Source organism: Osmia bicornis, chromosome 2 (assembly GCF_907164935.1).
Source record: "Osmia bicornis bicornis chromosome 2, iOsmBic2.1, whole genome shotgun sequence".
In the NCBI taxonomy this organism is placed as follows: domain Eukaryota; kingdom Metazoa; phylum Arthropoda; class Insecta; order Hymenoptera; family Megachilidae; genus Osmia; species Osmia bicornis.
Genome location: NC_060217.1, coordinates 4047336 through 4059783, shown reverse-complemented (window position 1 = coordinate 4059783; position 12448 = coordinate 4047336). Strand labels below are relative to the sequence as shown.

The following is a 12448-nucleotide window of genomic DNA, read 5'->3' as shown; positions in this document are numbered from 1 at the left end:
CGACCTCCCGTATTACCTGCCAGGTACGTAGGTTTCGCGTTTACGTGTACAAAGGTACACACTCGCGTCCAGCAACACCTGGTGCACGCGTGGAAGGTGTGGACGTGTCACGGTTGGTCCGCGACCAGGCGAATGTGCGTGCACGATGGTACACACAGAGACACGGCACACACGGGACGACGAGTTGGCTGGCACATGGTTTTCCACGACGAACGAATGGAACGAGGGGTCGAGAGTGAAGGGAGAACGAGAGAAGGTAGAAGCCCCGGCTAATTAAAACCGCGGATGGTAATTAATTAAGCAGACGTCAGAGGAGATCTTAGGATTCTACGCGCGGCCAGGGGTTCTCCGAGTCGTCAGACATCACTCGGGAAATCGAGAACGAACGTGTCCAGCTAAGGAAAATCTTCCTTTGTAGTAAACGAAAGATAAATAAATCTGATGCGATGTGATTTAATGTTTCTATACAAAAAAAAAAAGAGCAAAGAAAATCCCATGAGTCTTAATAAATTTCAACCTTTCCCCAGACATATTCTATGATAAACTAAACGGTTAATTGAATTGATCATGATATAAAAATGTCAGCTAGAAGCATGGTCTATTTGCACCTTGAGCAATTCATTCTCGCGCCATTGTTTCAGCCCCAATAGTAACGCCGATAAACAATTACCAAGAGAAAAGAACAGTGTAAAACTCGATACACCGAGCTTCCTCCGTAGCGATCGAGAACGGGTGCAAAAAAGAAAAACTGTTTCGAGCAACCGAGCGAAACGATGCGACCAGCCCTCACCTTCCACTCTTCCTCACTCCCTCTCTCTCTCTCTATCTTTCTCTGGCATTTCAATTCCCGTGAAATCGCTAAAATGGCTCGAGTGGCCAGCGAATCCGTGGCAATCGAAATTACAGCAATTAACGTTATTGCTCGGAGGGGCGTCGTCGCGCGTATCCGTCTTGTTCTTCTCCGCGCTTCAATCCACTTTCTCGCTTTTCCAGAGCACCGGCACAAAAAGGAGATTGAGAGTGGCTCGGATAGCGCGAGAGGTACGCGTGTATATCGTCGTGTCCGATAAGAAAGAGGGTTTACTTTATTTCTTCGCCCCCATTCATCGATCCTTCCTCTCAATTCACCAACTTACACGATTCCAACCCCGTACACCTATCGATGAAACTTTAATTTCGAACGGGTTAAAAGGGGATAGATACGCTGCTTAACACCTATTTCCTTGAGCCCAGCATCGCTATCATTTCTTCCAACGGGAGCACCCACTCTAGGTAGGCTCCAGTTCAATGGGTGAAATCAGCAAGAGCGTATCATGGTTGCATCTAGATAATCTCCGCTTGGAAAGCATCTGCTGGGCAAAGTCCATAAGGCAACGGACTATAAGCTGGTACAACCATATTCGTGCTATGATCCATCGTTAGGAGTAGCCGTGCCCGTTGAATTAGCGAAATCCTCTCGAATCGGAGTAACCTGAGAGGTGGCTGGCCCCTTAGAGCTCCATTAGTATACATAATAATAAACAACAATCGTGGTCACAGGCGAAAATTAGCCACCTCTTAGCGAGACCATGCCACGGAATACTGGACGCCGACTTTTCGCCAGGGTATTCCCTTGGAACGTCTAAAAGCCAACACGTTCTTGTTATTCCACTTTTCTTTCGTCTAGGGGAGACGCTGAAAGCTTCCCGCTATCGTTCCAAGCGTTGACGAGCGGACACGGAGAGTATTCGGTAGTAAAAAAAAAAGAAAGAATATGTTAAAAATAATGCAAACGCAACGCGAAGAGCAAAATCCTCGCGTAACTATCGCGACCTACTTGCGACACGTTACACGCGTATCACGAATATCGGAATCGCGATGAAATTGATCAAAGGAATGGCTTCGATAAACGAGGCTAATCGAGAAATCGGGTTCGCGATCTAGCCACCTGTCGCGGCCGGTGTCGGATCTCAATCCGGTCACCCTGTAGACCGTGGCTCCGGGATAAGGTACGGTAACAGAACACCTAAGTAAGAGGTTGCTCGTGTACACGCGGGGTGTATAGTTGTGGTGCTCGCGCGTCCCTCTCTATGCAGTCGAGAGCTATATTAGCGTGTGTTGTTTGTACGACGATGAGCGTAAAGACGAGAGACAAAGTGAGAGAGATAGAGACAGTTTGCAACTCTTGTACGAGAGAAACCGAGAAAATGAATGAGAAGCGGAGGAAACGAGAAGGCAGATGAAAAGCACGAGGGAGAACGGTCGTCGAAATGGAGAGCAGAAAGGATGAGAATATAGAGGGTGGTAGGATGAATAAGAGAGAGAGAGAGAGAGAGAGAGAGAAAGCGCAGGCGCACGTGAGTATGTTACGGGGATGGCCAGAGGGCAGCTAACGTTTATAATATTAACGCTAATGGACTACCTTATACCTTATATACCATCCCGAACCCCTCTTCACCGGGCTACCCCTCCTCTGCGTCTCCAGACACCCTTCTCAGCCTTCGCCAAAGTACGGGATAATATTCATGGATGTATTCAAGCTAATGCTCCAAGGCATCCCGTAGAAAAGCAGTAGGAGGAGAAGCAACGCGTGAGTGTCGGACAGAGAAAGGGAATGGGTCCGAATAAGTCTGAAAGTAACGCGTATGGACTGGCAATATATGCCTGTCTTAAATTGCCTCCTGAATCGGTACAGACATCTCCACTCTCAAAATATTTCTTCCCGATATGTATCCGGAGAATTCGATTCGATCGTTAAAATGAAATTTCTATTTTCATTTGGGAGGTTTAATTAATTATTCAACAGGGTAGTGAACAAAGTAACGAGTACAGATGGAATCAATTATAAATATTTCTTATCAATTTCGTAAAAAAGGAATTTAATCAAAAGACTTTTAATACTCCTTCATCACGTATCACAATCCATTTTTTGCACACCTTTTTTCTCCCTGCTCTCGTTTAAACGTTTTTTCTTGTTTTATATAATTGAAGATTGACGCGACACGCGTCCCCTTCGCCCTTCGTTCCATGGCGTTCCGTTGGAACGAGTTCGATAAATCTCGCGTCTCGCCCCTATTAACGTGGTAATTCGTAAATGGCGGGTCTGAAACGCAAGAAATAATAATAATAAAACGCGGTACACCCTATGGGCGCCAGGAGATCCGCTTCTCATCAATATACGACGGAGTAATATTCATAATGTAATGGAAGCGGCGTAATGTAAGCTAATGCATCCTGCAATTTCTTGAAAGCATTCGAATAATTCACTGGCCCAGCCAGTGTATTCCTAATATACTTAGAAATTTCTGCCAAGTATCGAACGGAAATAATCGACGACGTACGCCTTTATGAGATTGAAAACGCGTCCGAGAAACTACCCCCAACCCCACTTCCACGTCTTATTTCAAAACGAGATTTTTCCTTCGCCAAAAACACGACCAGGTCACGTTTTATGTAATTTTTACTTTACCTTATAACTTGCCTAATAAGTAAGTCAAGAGAGGCTCGTTTCTATCGCGTACGTGACACGGTCGCAATTAGAATACTCGCGACATTAATATCGCGAAGGTGATTTATCGCTTGTCAAGCCAATGGATAACAGTTATTAGATAACATATTCCATACAAATATTAACACAAGTAACGGCTCCGTTATCGACGTTTCTCGAAACCCGTCGACGAATCGGAGCGAGCCGAGGACGTCTCCTCTGAAGGATTCATTAAAAATAATGGATATTCATTAAAAATAATGAAACTCCGAACGTGAAATACCGGCTCCGATTATTTGTTCGAATCGAACTTAATGCGATTAAAGGGTTTTCGTTATTTTCCTTCTCTATTCTTTTTCATCCCTTTTCGTCGAGACACACCGACAGATTCTTGGCGAATCGAACGAGCAGCCTATCTTAAAGGGCACGTGCACCAATTGAAAATTATATTTCTAACAAGGTCGACGAGCCGAGCTAAACGAAGCAATTCATTTGCGCCGGTCGTAAGTTCGATTCGTTAAATCTGTATTCGAGAGCGAAATTTCGTTTTAATTATCGAAATGAACGGGGAGCTTGGCTTCGAGCTAGTACTCGGGCTCAAAGGAAAAATATCACCGGATAATTGGAACTTTAAGAATCGATTTTCCCTCTTGTCGCTACGAATTTTCGTTGCAACACGAATCACATAGTAAATGAGATTCCTATTTTTGATATTTTTAATTTTACCTAATAACTTATTGTAAATCGTATTCGTAAACACTGCACTACACACTAAACAGGAATTGGTGTATATCTGTTATTTTGAAAATATTTTAATTTGAACTAAACGTCAATTGCAAGTAGCAAAATTGACTTTTCGTTTATCTACAACAGCAAAATTTGTTGAATCCAATTTCCTCGTTCCAGGGACACGCGTTTCCGATAATCGATTGAAATTGTTTCTCTGGAAAATAAAGTTCTCCACCGGCAAAGAATTTATTCCGTCGCCCCGATTAATTTCATTAAGAGAAATCGCCCCGGTTCCGCGTATACACCGCGTTTTTTTCCGCTTCGTTCTGGTTCTATTTTTCATTTGAGCTTATTAAATCCGCCAAGGAATTTCATTTATCACTCGTTCTTTCGCGAAACATTCAATTGGCTTAATGTCAGCGAAACATATATTGAAAATACCTCGAGAAAACTATTTCGTTCGCGATTCTGTATACGACCAGCATACAGAACGCTATACGCTATCTTTTGTTCAGGTAATGAAAATTTATGAAGACTTCAGTTATTTTCTAATTACATTTAGAACGTTATCGACGCTTCGATGTATCGAATCCAGTAACGGACCGTGTTATTTTTCATTGGAAAATGTTTTTTTATTGAACGAACCGGTCTCGACCGCAACGGCCTCATTAAACGCGCGTTTAATATCGTTGTTCGATTATGCGCGCATTATAAAAGCCGCCAGACATGCACGATTAAGCAATTCTACGAGGAAAAATAAAAAAAAAAAACAGGTGCTGGATTACGCACCCCTACGGAAAATTCGGAAACTCTGCCCGAAAGTGTAGTTCCTATGCTTTGCAAACAAACACGTGGGCAACCACTGATTGTTTTTTTTTGTTTAACGAATCACAAACATGCGTGAGAATTAAAAAAAAAAAAAATGATTGTAGACTTTACGATGGGCAGTCGAGTTTTTAAAGTGCAAATCATGAACAGAAATGAAAACAGATTCGTGAAATCCGAAATAAGAAGTAAAACAGGTGTGTAGAAGAAATTTAATTAAAGCGAAAGAGGTCACGTCCAAATCGAATAGGAAATTTTCAAATTTAATAAATTTCAATTGATAACGTGTCGATATAGATTGCAACCTACAACCGAATACTTCTCAATACAAACTTCTTAATATATTCTGAAATTTTTGGGTCATCGCCTACCATTAAAGTTTGACTTACATAACAGAAAAATATTGCCTCCATAACTCATCCTCCATTCTACCAAATATCAACTTCAACAAATAATACCCCATTCTAACAGATACAACATTTCAAGCATACAAACTTGATCCAAATTTATGATCCAATCGATTATCAAGCCCCTGTTTCCTCCATCGCGATATCCATTCTCACGAAAGCGCATATTTTCGCTCCAGCGAAACGACGCTCACCCCTTTCCCGAAGATACACTTAACTTTTAATCAGTATCACACAACTAATTAGCCCCGGTGGCTAGGGGTTTTGTATATTAATTTAATTTTCAACCTCACGGGGTAATTCTTGGCGCAACGTTAGTTTTAATCAACCCTTCGCTCCTCCCTTCTCGCTTGTGCGCAGCAGAGACAGGGGGTGGTTAGACACATAGAAGAGAGAGAACAAGAGGGAAAGGGGTGGCAGAAGCCATAGAAAGGGTAGGAGGCAGAATGGAGTACACCTACTCAGCTAATAAAAACCGGCAATAAAAACTACCCCTTAGGACCGTGGCTCTCTCGCGTTTTCATCCCCTCCCTCTACATTTTCCGGTCTCCTCCAACTTTTCCTTCGTAACCCTAGCCATCCTCTACTCCTGCATCATTATCCCCCTCTGGTTCTATGGTCTCCCTTGGAGCAGGTTCGTTCACCTGGCCAGGATTAACTTTAATCAAGTATTTACATTTTAATTCGCTGCCATGTACACTCGACCGACCTACAGGTCCTTTACGATAACATCGTCGTTTAATTGCAAACTGCCACTTTCGTACGACAAGACGTCTGTTCTAGTCTGCTTGAGAGAAGAAGAGAGAAAAACATGGAACGGAACGAAATGGAAGGGTAGGAGGAATAATAAGTCGGAGTTGCTGAAATGTGGCCGGTAAGATGCGGACAGGGAAAAATATGCCTGCTGTTGGAGCGAGTCTCGAGAGTAAGCGAGTTTCAACGCTGATGGAACGACGATCAAAGAATCTCCTTGTTAGAATAACGAATTGCCGGCAATAAAATTAAAGTACACCACAGAGATGAGAAGTTGGCGCGTGGAAAGAATGCTATTCTGATTGGTTATGACGCAATGAGCAGAGAGCTCTGTGTTGATCCATGTGCCAAATTTTTCAGCTGTGCGCTATATATGTACTCCAGTTTAAAACAACAAAGATCATACTTTCGGCGGTAACAGTCGAGCCTAATCTGACGAGGTGCGAGGCTGTACAGCTTATCGCGCTCGACAGCTGCTCTATCCGCGATACGTTTCTAATTGGACTTAATTGGATCCTTTGTTGAATTTCATTTGACGCGAAGTCGTCCTTCACGATAACAGACACAGTTGAAATTGAATTGCTGGTCGACGAACGCTAGTGGAACGGGATTTAAAAACTGGTCGCAAGTTCACATACTAGTTTCCTATTCGGCTGCGATTACTCGTTTCCCAGTAAAATCTGGGTAATCAAACCGACGGTTTCTACAACTTTCCCTTGGTCTAATACACGGAAAATTTCGTTACCCCATTCTGAGTAAAAAAAGAAAGCTGAAAGATACCTCACCAAATTTTCCTGGTTTTGGGGTCCAGCAGCAGGTACCCGAAACTGTTCACGCTCCGAAAGTATTTAGGTCGAGCGTTTGACAGGTTGTAGAGGACAGGTTATGGGGTTTCAGGGTGGTCAAGGACCGAATTTATTATTTTACGAGGCTCGCCTGTTCCGGCCTGACGACTATTTTCGCGCCTTTTTCTCCCTGCACCCTGCTACATTTTTACGATCTCATTCAGGTGTCAAACTTTCCAATTAACGAACCCGGTACAGGGGAACAATGAGTCGGTAGATTCGGCTTTTTTGCACGTTCACGCTCGTTCCCTCTTGAACGGACGGAAACGGATCCCAAAGTTGTTTTTTCGTCCCTCCGCCCGATTTCTCTGCCATTACTGTTCTACACGCTCTCGAACAAACGATCTAACCTGTTTTAACTATCGACCAGTTCGTTGCACACGTCGAAAGAAATTAGAAACAAAAAAAAACTGTTTGGTTAAAAGAGTGAATTTTTCCAAGCCTACTCTATTTGCAACCTGTTACGTGTACCAGTAATTGACGTGTCCCTGGAACTTGGAACCTGCTCGACGGAATCAATCATTCAGAGGAAGAAAAGCATTTTCTAAGAAGCTATTGGAGTAAGGTTTCCAAATTTGGAGTACCCAAGTAATTTTTAATTTAGATCGATGAAATATTTTTAAACGCAACAGATACGGTCGAGCAAGTCGTCCTAAATTTACGTGCGTGTCTTCCTCTCAACGAAGTTAAAACAACGGGCTAGTAGTTGGCAAGCCAAAATAACGCTCGAGACGACATTACGGTCTCGGGAATATTTTACAACCGCATTGCGTTCACGCCAAAACAAATTATGCTATCGATATCGTGTCGCGGTGACGAGGATTCGTTGAAAATACTTCGACCGTTCGAGCAAGACGGATATCGACGATGTCCGTGCAATAGTCGATTAATATCACTGGATATCTGTGATCCAATTAATTGATACCAAAAGATGCTCGATTATTGACAGAATATTGCCGGTGTTACCGTAATAATTCTCGCTGAACCAGCGCGCTTTTCGAGCGTCGTGCTCGTTTCATATTCCACGGACATCTCAGAACGTTCCTGTTCTCCGGATCGTGCGATTGTTCGAGCAAGAATACAAACGACGACGACGACGACGACGACGAGGAACGTGGAAAATAAACGTTAGACGTATTAACCGGCCCGAGTCCGATAAAGGAACGTTTTCCACCTTCTATTCATCGTACAACCCCCGTTACTCTCCAGCGAGAGATTAATGGTGCAGCAGATAGAACCAATTTCGGAGCTTCTCGTTTGACAAACCGTAGTCTCGCGTAAATTTTCTGATTCGATCGAGTCGGTTACCAAGTAAAGATAAAAAACGAAATGGCTAACGACGTTGAAAAGAACGCGACGAGACGCGAAATCGGTTCTCCGTGTGTGGCGGAACAAGCTGGGTCCGGCCGAGGAGTCCAGAAATCGTAAGCTCACCACGCTCGATAAGGACCCAATTACATTTTAGCCGATGCTATCTGTCCGCCACCAGAAGCGATAGCAGCGACCAAACTAATTGGCCAAGCCAGAAAGGAGATACACAGCCACGATAGTCGCGTGAATTACAGAAAAGAAGATAGAGAGAGGAAGAGGGAGGGGGGGCGAACGAAGGGAAGACACCCTCGAAGGGGCTCGAAGGGGCTCGAAGGGGCTCGTCGGGCCCGGGAAACATCGAATATAAGCTCTCGTCTCTCTTTCTCTCCTTCGTTGCTTCTATCTCCAACGCGCATATAATCGCCGCGGCGAAAGAAAGCCCCGAACGCAATTTCAAAGTTCGAGACTCGTTTGGCGGCCTGCCAGCGCTCACGTAACTAACTACTTGTTTTGCCAAGCGTGTGCACCCTCCCTCGCCTGAGCCGCAAGCGGTTCGCCTAGCTCTCGCCGGCTGATCCGCTCGATTTTCGAAAAAGGTTAACACCTCGGCTAGCGCGGATCACCGTTCGACCACGTGGCGACGGACGCGCCTGCGTGCCCCAGCCTCCAGACCTTACACGGAAATTTCTTCTCTCAGTCTTCCCGTGTCCACCAGTTGGCACGATACCCTCCCGACACCATATTGGCATAAAACTTTTCACTACCAATCCTGATTATGCCAGCCAGCCTAACCGATCCGATGCGTCCCGCGAGAACACGCCAACCACGCTTCACCTGCTGCTCGAACCGGACACCCTTCCGAATCAAACGACCCAACCACTCCCCCCTAAATTCGATCATTCCAACGATACAACTCTTTCTCCTCTCCAATTTGTCAAATACGAGGGCTCTCCAGCCTTATCTGCGATCTACGACATCGATTTTTTCACCAGATAACGAGACACCGATAAGAGGCGCGAGCATCAGGCCAGATAAAGAATCTGACGGAATTTACGCGTTTCACCTCGTTTCACGATCATCCGTGGTGAAAGAAAAGTAATTGGTCTCTTACCTCGATCCACGGCATGCGTAGGCTGTGTTCCTGGTCGACTTTAATATCCCCTTAGCGTTTCCCGTACGTTGCGGGCTGACAATAACAAACAAACACTTCGTGGCACAATCTACTTTGGTCGACGAACGGCACACGTCTAACGACACGATTAGATCGGGGACACGATCGCGTATCACGATCGCCCCGACGGATCACCACACGATCGTCCTTTAACTAGTCGTCACTGTTACGAAGGGTGTCGCGGACAGGTGTGAACCCACACTGGTTCCTCCGAATTCCCTCGAGTTTATCGCTCCCACCGTATGACTGCGTGGCACGAGAGCACCAAGTCTTCGGTCTCGTTCGAAAACCCGCGTCTTCCACGGCGGACTATTGATTTTAAGTTCCGCTCCGTATCGCGAATCCCAAGCCTAACGACACTCTGCCAACGCTCCAACACGGTCAGGATACCTTGACGCGTCTCACTCAAGGTTGAAGCCTTTGCACGTCAAGGTAACGTCGAAGATCCCTTGCTCGGTGTCAACCGAAGGTAATCACGACGACTAACGCGTAACAGTCAACAGTCTCGTTTCACTGCATCGAATCTCGTCGTACCTGTTCACTCTACCGAGAGTAGAATCGTCGATTCACCGCGTCGCGAATCGACGTAGCTCCTAACTCACAGACACAAACGAACGAGGCTTAGGAATCGCGTAACTGGTCACTCGTGATTGCCGTGCAGCTGACGATAATGACCGCTGTCAAAAATGAGTAGAACGAACACCCGGTGAGGATGGCAAGCACACCGCGCGCGCGACCAGCAGAACACGTAACGGAGCCACGACACGAACCGCACGGCACGACGGCGGACGAGCGAGTGGGGCTTTCGAGCTTTCCCCCACTCCAGTTCGGACCGTGCTACGGAACAGAATGAGCATGCCTCGAGCTCGAGCGAGTACGTTTCAAAAGTGGAGGAACACAGGGGTACGAGGGGCTGAAAATGGGGTAGCCGCGGAATCGCGGGGGTGGGGATAGCCGCGAGGCAGAGTAGGGGAAGAGTAACGCGAAGCGCGGGAGGGATGGTACACGATTTTACGGAAAGGACGATGTTGGTGGGGTGGCGGATAGATGGACGTCAGGGGCGTGAGCAAAGGAGGGGCATCGATATCGCCCCTCTTTTCACCCTACCCGCCGCGTACTCCGCACTTCACGCGACTTTGCGAGTGAAACATTTCGCGGGTTTCGCGGACGCTGGGCGTGGGATGGGGTTCCTGCTGTCGGAGGGGGAATGGAAGGGAAACGTAGTGAGGGAAGACAACAGTATTCCCGTTAATTGAACGACTCTCGTAGGGAACGAGAGGGGTGGCTGGCGGCGGCAAGCAAGACGAGGGGCCCAGAGGTGGAGGCAGAGGATTACTCGCAGTAATTACTTATTTTTATTACGCTCCGCCTCTCTCTACCTTCTCCCACCCTTCCTGGACCTCTTTGTCCCCGCGTTCCATGACGACGAGGAGTCCTCCTTCGAGACACTTGTCTTCGTTTCCACTCCTGTCGTTGGCCAATGTTATGTACTAGGATGCCCTTTTCGATACGGCTGTTTATTACATTCTATGTTCTGATAATCAATCCTTTAGGTACTCGGATAGTCGCTCTACTATACTCCAATTTGCGAGCAATCGTCTCCGTACGGTAACTCGTTATCCGGCCAACATAATGCGTCGCGAAAGTCCGCATGAGAAATCGTTAGAAAATATTCGATGCTACCACATTATTTCGTTTCGCGAATCGGTCTTTCGGTCTGTGCTCCAACTATGAATCCCTCTAGATTCTGGACAATGGTTGCCGCGGTAACCGTGGAAGTCAAAGAACACTTTCAGCTAATTGAACGACCACGGTCCTCGAGAATCCAGAGTGGTGGCCGATTACTCCGAGTAATTACTTATTTTTATTACTTTCAGCCTCTTTGCCCCTCCCATTGGCCGAGTAACGTCACTTATCGCTGGCCAACCACGGCTACCGTCCTCACCAACGCAACGTACTTCGTTGCAGATGTCTTTGATACGTATCACGTTTTTTAAGTGCCACTCCAGACCACGGATTCCATATCGTGTCCGTTGTAATTATCGTCCCTGTTCAGACGCAACGTTTCGTTCCGCCTCTTCGTGCCGTTTCTTCCGAGTCCTCCTCTTTCAACCCTCTGGATCTTCTTCGATGCGACGCGAGCACCTGCCAGCTAAATGCCAGTTCCTTTCGATCGAAGCTACGTGGGTCGTTCATTAAGCAAACAGACAAGCAGCTGAATTTCGAAAACTGAACTACGACATTTTCGAAGGCAATTTTAAACGATGAAACCCTTCGATATCCGGTCGCGCGTGGATGCAATCGCGAATTCAAAGGGCGCGTGTCCACGGGAACCTGTCGTCGATTCGCGTACGGAATCGAAATTAGCAATCGATTCTGCAGTAAGTACGGCTGGAACAGCCGGTAGTCGCGTGGCTAGAAGCACGCTTCTATTTATATTCATCCACAGAACGGCTTAGCTTGAGCGAGTACGCTAAAACCTCGGCTAGTACACTCGTAGCCCCGGAAAAACGCGAGTTACGCGCATAAATAGCGCGGCGCGTGCTCCGGAAAAATTATACGACAGTTTGAAGTGCTTCCCTTAAAGCGGGATAAAATGATTACTCCGTTTACTGGCGAGACTTCCCTCTGTCTCCTCCCTCTCGCTCTCTTCTCCAACTTCTTCATCTTTTTCTTCCTCGTCTTCTTCTTCTTTTTCTTCTTCCTTCGTGCTGGTTTTTCAGAACGAGCTTTACAAGCCGCGAACGCTGCAATGCTGATACGCTCGTTCTTACTTACTTGAAGAAATAATAACGAAATAACGACGAAGGAAAGCTACACGATTAACGCGACCACCAACGGACTCCGTCTTGAAAACATCTCGTTCTCTTTTGCGTCGATGAAAGACGAGTTAACTCTGGCTGCGAGCCTGGCACTCATTAAGTTCCAATTTTAATTGCTG

At 46.1% G+C, this 12448-nt stretch overlaps 1 protein-coding gene across 2 annotated transcripts in view; it reads right to left on the bottom strand.

Annotated features, from left to right (window-relative positions):
* The window catches only part of LOC114878902 (LIM/homeobox protein Lhx9), a 178265-nt gene that overhangs the window by 94632 nt on the left and 71185 nt on the right, over window positions 1–12448 (bottom strand). The window contains exon 1 of one of the 2 annotated variants that reach the window (XM_046289547.1): window positions 9448–10318. The exons of the other annotated variant lie outside the window; for it this stretch is intronic. The gene's annotated coding sequence lies outside the window, so the exon portion shown is untranslated. Of the gene's footprint in view, window positions 1–9447; window positions 10319–12448 lie in introns of those variants that run through there. 2 annotated transcript variants of the gene reach the window in all.